Raw genomic sequence first — 12,091 nt, 5'->3', positions numbered from 1 at the left:
TAGCTCACAATACGGTCTTGCAAATCTATAAGTTCAAGCAAAAGGAAGGAGAATATGTACAAAAGTAGCTTCAAGACTGAAATGTTACATAAAATTCTTCCTTGTGGAAGAGTTACCAATGCCATTAGGAAGAGAATGAGGTCTAGAAGGTCTCTTTATTTACCATGAGCTTATGGAGGTGATTATTGCATTTCATAACTCCCACATATGATCTTTGATTTGAGTGAAGATAGTAGATGTGTAATCTAAGCATCTAGCTCTTGCCATAGATATGCTATATGATATGGTTTTACTCGCTAAATTTTGATGTCCATTTTGGGGGGGAAATTTGAATTCAAATAAACTAGCCGGTTTACCTATTAAAACTCAAAAGCTATCCTTTGATTACATACTCTTCCTAATGCAGTCCAGGATCACATTGATATTTATCCAAGGATTGAGGAATATGGACCTTCAAAAGGACTTGCATATGAAGAAGAGCACAACTCTAAACGACTTGACCAAAGATGCCCTATACCTTGCAGGCAACTGTGTTTTCTACAAGGAAGGTGACTATATAGAATTGATGATGATTTGCTATCACATCATAGTGGATCAAAGTCCACAAAATCAGCACAAAAGACCGAGGCAATTATAAGTCGGGAGAAACTTATTAAAAAAGTCTCATAAGAATAAGCCCATTTGCTAAGCCACATGCTAACCAAGTGGTGCACCAATGAATAAAATGGACAAATCATGTGCTGAAAGACTGTTACTACAACAAGGGATATGTGAGAGAGTGATAGTATGCCCCACAAGCCCAGGTGGCACCTCTTGAGGTACCACGAATGCCCAAGCATATAGCAAGAAATTTGTCACAACTAGTAGGGTTTGAACGGCCACAAGCATTTTTGGGGCAACAACCACCTCTCCCATGAGCAAAACTAGTATGCATTAGGTATGCACCCCTGCAGAATAACCGGAGGAATAAGCCTTAGTGCATGTGCACACATATTATTATGAAGACTTGAGTGGATATATGGCTAGTTCATCACACTATCCACCTAAGGAGCCAAAAGCACCAGAACCTTGGAGCATGATCGGCAATGCTGGAACATCAATAGTATCTCATGTTACCTGAGAAGGCAAATACATCTTAAATGAGAGAACACTATAGGTTATAGCCAATGGAGGCTTAGCAAGACAAAGGCCTGCATATCAAAAGATAATGGTGCTAGGAGCACCATGACAACCATTAAGACTGTGCTACAAGTGTGGTGGTGACCACCTTATGAAAGACTATTCTCATATGGAAATCATTAGAGTGAATGTATATTGTCCAAATTGTGGCATCACTCATTTGACAAAAAAAACCAAATAAAACAGTGAAAACAACGTTGAACATGTAAGAGGCAATTCGGTCAAGTCATGGTTGTTAGAATGAGACAATGCTACCTATACAAGCTGTGACAAGAGTGCAAGCTCAAAAAGCAATGGGCGGACCAATAATTGAGGAGCCTAGAACATATGAACCTAGTCTTGAACAAAAAAATCAAAACAACACTTGGAAGACTAGGAAAGAATGCATAAGAACTAGGAAGGAACAAGAACAAACTAGGAAAGAGACCCTTGAGGTAGAGCCTAAGAATATTGAGGAACCAAAAGCCACAAGTTCGGGAGGATCCGTACTAGTTAAAAAAGTGAATGAACCTCTAGGTGCACTTTTGAAAGCTTATGAGGCACGGCTTAAAAATAACTAGACCCAGGAACAAAGATGAATGACATACCCATACACTGAGTTGGAAAAGCAAAGTTTGAAGATGTGTCAGAAGATGAACCAAATTGCCCATGGTTTGCTAGAGCCAATGGTAAGAAAACTAGAGGGTTGGATAGAGGTTCCAACTCCAACACTAGTGGTCCCACCAAGACACGAGCTTGAAAGGATAGCTGAGCTTTCCACAACTGAATTAGAACCTACAAAGCTAATTGAAAAGCGAAGAGTGGTGATGAGCACCATAGATCAGGCATCTTATGGTTTCCAACCTATCATACCTTAGGTATACAGAGAAGAAGACGGCATAGATGAACTTTGGAAACAAATACAAGAAGCAGACGAAGCAAATGAGCTAAGCTAGAGAGTTAACCATACCAATAATGGGACGGATGTATTTCTTGTTAACCATACCAATAATGGGATGGATGTGTTTCTTTCTCTTATTGAGGAATTTGAGGCAAGATCTCAAGAAGGTATGGATATTTTCTCATATTGATGGAGTAGATGATCTATAAGATCTTTAAAAAGCCAACCTAGATCTCTCAAAACCTTACCCTCTTACATGGGAGAGTAGAAAGCAAAGTTTGATGTGAAGGAAATTCCATCACAAAGGTTCTCCTCAAAAATGTTGATAGACTCTAAAGGATTGATAACCATATTTTCTTCACATGTGACTTGCACCATTACGCTAGTTGAGCTTCTTTGAGTACGACCAAACATGTGGATGAAAATAAAAAAATGCTTAGAAAAGTTTGGTGTAAAGGGTCCGACTTCATCGATAGAAGAAGGGATTAGAGAGCTAGAGAAGCCTCATTTAAACATGAAACCAGTACTCTTAAACAAGGTAGGGGAGTATTGTGAAGATGATGATGGTAATACTCCACTTCTTGTTGAGTTTCAAGGTGTCCCAACCTTGGCAATTCTTGACAATGGAGCCGGTGTGGCTATTGCAACCAAAGACATATGGAAGAAATGGTGAAAACTTGCCTTGAGAGCCACCAATATGAAATTGGAATTAGAATGTGGTTATATGGAGAAACCCATAGGGCAGATAGAAAAGTTAGTTGTTACTTCTTGTAGCATTAGGTATGAGCATACATCTGCTATAATAGAGTTGTGCAAGAAGAACAAGTACGACATAGTACTTGGACGACCATTGATGCAAAAATTGAAGATGGTCCAAGACTGGGGTTACGATCATATATACCTTAGGCACAAGAAAACCACAACGTGCATAAACCTTAAAGACCATAGTTACAAATAGGTGAACCAAAGACCAATTGAGGACTTTGATTCAACTACATTAGCAGGATCTAAGCTTTCAGCTTGGTTAGGTAAGCCAAAGGAGATTTGGATGTGTGGATAATCTCATTGTAGAAGCTTAAAATGAGAAGAGTGTATTCTGGAAAGGGTGCTTGAAGATAAGGAATATGTTCCTGAACCCTTCCTTGAAGAAACTCTAGAGCCTTTATAATGGACACATATTCTATCAACCCTAGATGGGTGTGCTATTTTGGATGTTTCCACAGCAAAATATTGTAAAAAAGATGGCTATGACGTGGTTTCATACTTTATGGTTAGTGTGGTAAATGGGAAGACAAGGAATAAGTCTCTAAAAAACCCAAAAAGGATGAATCGGTGAAAGTAGACGAAGAGAAGTTTTTTTATGACTCTCCAAAGCATCTTGAGCGAGATGAGGACGCAGATAATGAGTGCTCAAACAGCCATAGTGAGCAAGAGAAAATAATAGTGCATGTCAAGTTCTACGACTTTCCAAATTAAGAACCTAGACCCCAACAATGCTATAAGGAAAAAAGAACTAAGCGTAGGGATAGGGAGAATCTATTGATGCCTAGAATACGAGGCAAAACAAAATTTCTGATGTTTGCAAAAGCTAAAGATTGTGTTAAGCACAAAGCTTTAGGGATATTCTCTAGAGCTTGGGATCCAAAGACATGAGACATCACAAGAAACGCAAGAACACAAAATTGAAAGACTAAAACTAAAACAAAACCCAAGAAAACAAAAGAACCAAGATGAGACGAGTTTGAAGAAACTAAATGAACCATAGTTGGGAGAAAGAAGAAATACAAAGAGCACAAGAAAAATTTGAGGGAAGTGTGGACAATAGAAATAGAGAGTGGTGAAGAAGAGGGTGAGAAAAATGATGACAAAATGAGCGTGCCTTCTCACTATAGAAACTTCACTATCCAAGACAAAAAGGTAGTGATGGCATAGCCCATACAAGAGCAAAAGGACAAGGAGTCATACGACTGGCTAGAGGATGTAAAGCAGATAGACTTGGCAGATACAACAGAAGAACCAAATTGATCTGAGTACGAAAAGGAAGAGAAGCTCATAAGCCTTCTCAAAGAGTACAAGGACGTGCTTGCATGGTCATATAAAAACCTAAAAGGAGTAGTTCTGACAATATAGCAGCACACGATCCCATAAAAACTTGATGCAAAGCCTAGCTCATAGAGACCATACACATATAATGACATGTTTGCTAAGCGCATCAAGGAAGAGATTGATAAATTGAAGGAAGTTGCATTTCATCTACGAGATTAAACAATCCGACTAGGTATCTCCAATTGTGGTAGTGTAGAAGAAGAATGGTAAACTTCAAGTGTGTGTCAATCTAAAGAAGGTTAATTCAACCACAATAAGGGACACTTATCCCCTACCTATCACTGACCATGTTCTAGAATGAGTGGTAGGCAAACGAGCATATTCCTTCTTAGATGGATTTTGTCTGGCTATAGCCAGCTCACAATTGCACTTGAAGATCAATATAAGACATAATGAGTGCTTAAACAGCCATAGTGAGCAAGAGAAATTAATATTGCATGTCAAATTCTACGACTTTCCAAATTAAGAACCTAGACCCCAACAATGCTATAAGGAAAAAAGAACTGAGCGTAGGGATAGGGAGAATCTATTGATGCCTAGAATATGAGGCAAAACACAATTTCTGATGTTTGTAAAAGCTAAAGATTGTGTTAAGCAGAAAGCTTTAGGGAGATTCTCTGGATCTTGGGATCCAAAGACATGAGACATCACAAGAAACGCAAGAACACAAAACTGAAAGACTAAAACTAAAACAAAACCCAAGAAAACAAAAGAACCAAGATGAGACGAGTTTGAAGAAACTAAATGGACCAAAGTTGGGAGAAACAAGAAATACAAAGAGCACAAGAAAACTTTGAGGGAAGTGTGGACAATAGAAATAGAGAGTGGTGAAGAAGAGGGTGAGAAAAATGATGACAAAATGAGGGTGAGAAACTTCACTATCCAAGACAAAAAGGTAGTGATGGCATAGCCCATACAAGAGCAAAAGGACAAGGAGTCATACGACTGGCTAGAGGATGTAAAGTAGATAGACTTGGCAGATACAGCAGAAGAACCAAATTGATCTGAGTACGAAAAGGAAGAGAAGCTCATAAGCCTTCTCAAAGAGTACAAGGACGTGCTTGCATGGTCATATAAAAACCTAAAAGGAGTAGATCTGACAATATACCAGCACACGATCCCATAAAAACTTGATGCAAAGCCTAGCTCATAGAGACCATACACATATAATGACATGTTTGCTAAGCGCATCAAGGAAGAGATTGATAAATTGAAGGAAGTTGCGTTTCTTCTACGAGATTAAACAATCCGACTAGGTATCTCCAATTGTGGTAGTGTAGAAGAAGAATGGTAAACTTCAAGTGTGTGTCAATCTAAAGAAGGTTAATTCAACCACAATAAGGGACAATTATCCCCTACCTATCACTGAACATGTTCTAGAATGAGTGGTAGGCAAACGAGCATATTCCTTCTTAGATGGATTTTGTCTGGCTATAGCCAGCTCACAATTGCACTTGAAGATCAATATAAGACATACTTTTCCACAGAATGGGGTATATACGTGTATAGAGTCATGCCATTTGGATTGACCAATGCCTCGGTAGCATTCCAAAGATTAATGGTACATGCTTTTAGAGAATACTTGAGGATATTTGTGGAAATTTATATGGATGATCTATGTGTCCAGTCTCTCTTGAGAGATGAACATGTAGGATACCTCAAAAACGTATTTGAGAAGTGCAAGATGTAATGGATTTTCCTTAACCCAAAAAAGTACATATTCATGGTTAGACAAGGTAGAATACTAGGACATATTGTCTCAGAATACGGTATATCTACGGGGCTAGACCAGCAAGTAATGAAAAATAGGTACAATGCTTTATGGGACATCATGGCTATTATAGAAGGTTTATACACATATATGCAGTCATTTCTCAACTCCTAGATAGACTTATAATAGTCTTTGAATGGATGGAGGAGTGTGAGGAGTCATTTGAGAAATTGAAGAGAGCACTCATATCAAGTCCTTTATTAAAAAGCACCAGATTGGGAAAATATATTTCATGTTCATGTTGATGCTTCAACATTTGCTATAAAATGCATCTTGGATCATCCAAGAGAAGGAAATATGGACTTCCCAATCTGTTATGCCAGCAATAAGAGTGCTAAAAAGAACTACACTACCACTGAGAGAGAAGGGCTAGGAATGATATATGCTGTTAAGAAATTTTGGCATTATATCCTTGCAAACCAACTTTTGTTTTTCACCGATCATTAGGTCCCCTCTTACCTTAACAAACCATGCAACACGAGACAAATTTTCGGATGGTTTATCATATTGCTAGAGTTTGATTTTATAGGTAGTGGTTAAAAAAGGAAAGACACATATTTGGTCAGATCATCTATCCAGATTGAAAAATGGAGAAGCTCCAGAAGGCGTACATGACGACATCCCTAATGCACATCTCTTCAATGTTGCAATGGTACCCAGGTCGTCTCAAGAAATAGCTAGTTTATTTTCCTATGGAGGAGAGTTTGATGGGATCGAGCAAGAATTTAAACGACAGACGGTTTGGCAATCCAAGAATTTTCAATTAATTGGTAGATTTTTCTATCATTTAGGCCAAGACAACATTTTATAGTTATGCATAATTCTAGAAGAGTATGATTGCTATCTTTTAGAATCACATGTTCAAGACTTGGAATTTCATTGCTCACAAACAATAACATATTGTCACTTGAAACAATTAGGAGTTTATTGGCCAAATATGTGTGTTGGTGTTCATGAGTATGTTACTAATTGTGCTACATGCACATCTATGCCACAATAGAACATGCAACACTCTTTTAGGTGACAATTGCACTAGAATGGGGTAAATACATAATTGAATACCTAACAACAAGAATGTTTCTTGAAAATACCTCTAGAGTATTTCAAGGAGCTATAGAAGTAGAGACTAGAGACTTGAAACTCACTAAAAATCAGCTCTATAGAAGAGGTTAGGATAACTAGCTCAGAATATTTGCATAGGAGAGAATATATTTGGCAATCTTAGAGCAGGCACATGGAGGAATAAGAAGAGGCCATTTCTCAGGGGATAAGACAAGAAACATTTTCTTAACCGCAAGAATTTGTGGCCTACATTACATATGGACGCTTAAGGATATGTTAAAACCTGTGATGCTTGCAAGCAAACCAAAGTACCAATAAAGAAGGATGAGATGCCATTAAGGCCAATGATGGGAGGTAGAGCTTTTGCTAAGGGTGGGGTATTGACTTTGTAGGACCAATTTAACCTCTCCCTTAAAGGTCTCACGCCCAATATATCATTGTTTCCATAGAATATCTCACTAGATGGGTTGAAGTTAAAGACACACAAAAAGCGGATGCAAGGACCACAACACAATTTCTATGAAAGTTTCTTTGTTAGATATGGTCTACGGATAGAACTTGCTAGTGATCGTGGCACACATTTCATTAATGAAGTTATTGAAAATCTTCTAGATGAATTCATGGTAATTCACAAGAAGTCTGTATACCATCCACAGGTTAATGGACTGGCTGAAGCTACAAAAGAAACCTTGTGCACTATATTGACTAAAATAGTATCTGATTCAAGGACCAATTGGGATCAAAAGTTGCACTCTACATTGTGGGCTTACAAGGTAGCTTATAAGATATCTATTGAAATGACATTGTATAACATGGTGTTTGGTCTTAATGTTGTCTTTCCCATGGAGTTTTTAATCCCAATGCTAAGGGTAGCTAAGCAACTAGAATGGATAGGCTATGAATTTTCTTCAAGAGTAGAGGATCTTGAAAAGCTAGAGGATCTCCACTTGAAAGCCGTAGTTTCCATCTGTGCTCAAAAAAGAAGGCAAAATGAGTTTTTTGATAAGCATGTACGCTCAAAAAAGTTTAAAATAGGGATTATGTCATGGTTTACACATTAAAGCAACATGCCAAGAAACTTAAAAGGAGAGGGATGGGACCCTTTGTGATCAAAGATCACCAAGCGGGGCTGTCAAGCTTGCTACATTAGATGGTGAAGAAATTCCCAATTGGATTAGTGGATGTAGGCTTAAAAAGTACCATTCTCCACTAACCCAAGACATGCTTCAAAAAATCCATGAGGAGAAAAAAAGGACTCAAGAAAAATAGTGAATAGTCAAAGAAGCTCAAGCAGAAGCACATGAATGAATGGAAAAAAGGAATCTTCTATGACAAGGGCAACAAGGACCACTCGAGGGGTGCACCTTTATGAAAATATTCATATAACGTGTACTCAAAGGGTTTTTTAATTAAAAAATCCTTTTTATTTGAAAACTTACGAATTTTTTCTAAAATCAATTAAAAGCCCCTTCTATTAAAATAATCTTGTTAAAATTTTGGCAATTAAAAAACCCATTCATTTGCACTCATGTGGTAACTTACATGTCTAAGAGGTGAGCCTCCAAAGGGAGAAGGACCACCACTATGTATCAATGCAATCAAGGCAACATAGTTTGATGAAGAGAAGGTTGGAAGTAATTAAGTGGAAGAAAATGCATTTCTAGATTCAAGAGCTCAAGGAAATCTTATTTCCTGAAACTTATACAAGCAGTTTGCACTTGAGGAAAAGATCCAACCCACACAACAAGACATTCAAAGCTATTTGGAGCATTCAATCAAGGAAATGGGATGGACAATCATACTTGTGCAAATTAACAAATATGTATATCCCCATAAGTTTTATGTGGTTATCATAGAAGATAAGCATGTTCAACATCCATTATTGCTCGATCAATCATAGCAGAGAAAGTACAATGTATAGATTGATTGGAGCTTTGATAGAGACACCATTAGATATGCTAAGGAAAGCCAAGTCGCTCCATTTGCTACACACAAAACTGGCAAACCATCGATAGTGGAGTCAAGTGATAAGGGAAAACAACCCTTCCTTAGAGCACTTGAGCAATGGATACTAAAGAGAAATTCAAAGGATATCACTTCTGCATATATCCTAACCAAGTTATGGCCAACAAAGAGAAAATTCCATTGAAATTGTCAGGGAAACCACACATCAAAGGCAATTAGCACAACTTGCAACAACACATAAGTAGGTCTGGATCACGAAGGATGAAATTGCAAAGTTTAGGTAGACCATGATCACATCCACCTCTAAACTCACATATGATACACCCAAAAAACCAAACCCTTATCACAAAACTATGGGTGCCAAAGAAGTTGATTGCAGCCCAAGCCAATTGAGAACAACTCTAGATTCCAAAGAGACAGGGCAGAGAATTCTCTTCAATACAAACACCTAAGATCCAACCAAAACCAAAGCCCAAACAACCAAACACAAGGAGAGAAAAATTTGGGTATCCAAGAGCTAATGGAAATCTCAAAAGAGTCACGCTCTGATTTGGATTCTTAAACAACAAACCTATCATACAACATATTTGGTCTTTGGATTCAAATAAGTGTGCAATCCCACGATGCAAGATGGACCCTCAGTACAAGCGTATCCAATGTCAATTAAACAAAGAGTAGCACAATTGGAATTATTATTATTTCACAGCCACTCTAATACAGGTAATGCCAAAAAAGGACACCTTAGCATTGAATGGCAATAAGCATATTGCTTATACCCTCCTCTCTCATAGCATTAATTTTTTCCATGTGTTGACTGAGGATGCATATATGGCAATGTTACATGGCTTGAATTAGCACAATGCTGATACCCATACACAACACATACCCTCGGGTGATACACCATCATCTAGGAGGGGGGAGGCATTGTGAATGCGAACACACAACAAGCATAAAAGGGCATTTCTTTTTATGTCTTTGGATTTTTGTGTTTGATTGCAGGATTTTTTGGTGAATCCGAGTACTCATGCCCTTATCTAGCGCGATTCTACAGATATGACGACAAACACACAAAATGAGCCTCTAGGCGTGTATATATATGTAAAAATAATAGTTTTTTGAGCTAAAATATGATAAAACAAAGATATCCAGCCAAAAATATTAGAAATAAATGAACATAGAGTCTTGTCATGCTGTTTTTGGATTACTTTGATTTATTGGTATTTCTCAAAATTGATTTGCTATTTTGCTTTTATTTTTGTAATTCTAGGAAGAAAAAACAAAGAAAAATAGAAGAAGTATGTGAGATGGTGATCCTTCCATACCAGTTTAGGTAAAAAATAAAAACCGTAACTTCTGGGGCCCTATAAATGTCAATCTAGGACAAGTCACCAAATGACACGAAAATTCTTGGGTAGGTGTTGCTCAAGGTTGTCTACAAGTCCATGTAACTTCCTCCCTAATGAATCTACCAAAAGTGGGCCAAAACTTTGATCTAGGCTTCGGACATGCAAAGAGACATTTTCCTCTCACGGCCAAATGCAGCATCCGTTTGCCACCGAAGTTCATTAGAAGCATCAACATTCCATCAACAATCAAGACATGTAGTCTAAGATCAAGAAAAATTGTTGTCGGACCATCACCAAAGTAAAAGACTCTTTCAGAGCCAGAAATCATCATGAAGGACGTCTGTAAGGCTGAAGGCTACACCGATGGCTTGGAAAGGTTCCCTGCAACATCTACAAGATTAGGTGATCAAGCTCAAGTGAAATCATTGCAAAAATTCATCTCCAAGAGCGAAAATCGACTTCAAAGTCCAAAGTACCAAACATGAAGTTTCTAAGCTGAACTACTGAAATTTAAAGTTAAACTAGAAATGAAAGGGCTTAGGGCACTAGCATAGATCTTTCCCATGCATTAAAACCACAATTTTCTATACCAAACATCATACATGCATGATGTTTGGTGGGCCTTTTTACACATGGAGAGGATAATTTTTCCACATTATATTCTATATCATGCTCATACCAGCTGATATACCACGTCTCATGCAAATTGGACCACATAAAGCCGCCATTTGGTCAAAAAGTGCTAAGTTGGAATCCTTAAGAAAAATATGGTCTTATCCATAGAAAGAATGCTCCAAACTCAGGGACACTTTACACAAGGCATGCACATAGCATAAATATCCTACCCCAATGCTAATATATCGATTTTCCAATAATAGATGTATGATTTCTAGACCTATTGAATAGAGACTCTATCAACATTTTGATTATCAAGAATTCAATATCATGTCACATATAGCCTCTACACCAAATTTGGGAATGATTGCGCATGTTTTAGTCATTATACACCTCATTTTATAAATTCAAGTGCGAGAAGCACCTTTTATGTCCTTGGGCACTTGAATACTTGTCCAAATTCAATTTTGAACACATAAGAGTGATGCACACATCATGAGCAAGCTATACATCCAGAGTGAGCCAAAAAAGCCAACATAGATATCATACACTATGATGTCTAGGCTCCTTATTCTTACATGCTCTAGTGTTTTGGAGACTACTCCAATTCCTTTATCACATCTTTATTAGCTTGCTAACAAAATATCATCATATTTGGACATTACTTGACCTATTTTCACCCATATGGAGGAGATTTAAGTGTACAAAACCCATTCATGGCATTGAACCTCCATTTTGGAGATCAAATTCAGTTTTGATGCTATAGGCACCATACATGCTATGGACATCCTATCATATGAGTTTCAAGAAATTTGGAGACAAAAGACATCATAAGTGTATGATGCCCCAAGTGTAAAATTTGTCATCTCAAGTAGTTTGGACCTATCATATGCTCATGAGTCCAAACAACAAGCTTCAAGTCATTTGAACCTCATATACCCCAATTATAGCCATTCTACCATTGTAGAGTTTGAAAAGAGTTTATAAGCCAAAATCTTGCTCATTATTTGTTCAAATCCCATTACATGCATATATGTGTGATATACATGCTATAAGTTATGCACTTCTGAACTTTCACCTTATTCTAAGCGTATAGACATTGTACGCGTATGATGTCTCACAACATAAAATGAGCATCCAAATGCACTTTTGTCAACTTGCATAGCA

This window comes from Adiantum capillus-veneris, chromosome 6 (assembly GCF_014529385.1).
Source record: "Adiantum capillus-veneris isolate H3 chromosome 6, ASM1452938v2, whole genome shotgun sequence".
In the NCBI taxonomy this organism is placed as follows: Eukaryota; Viridiplantae; Streptophyta; class Polypodiopsida; order Polypodiales; family Pteridaceae; genus Adiantum; species Adiantum capillus-veneris.
Note: the sequence above shows the minus strand (reverse complement) of the source record.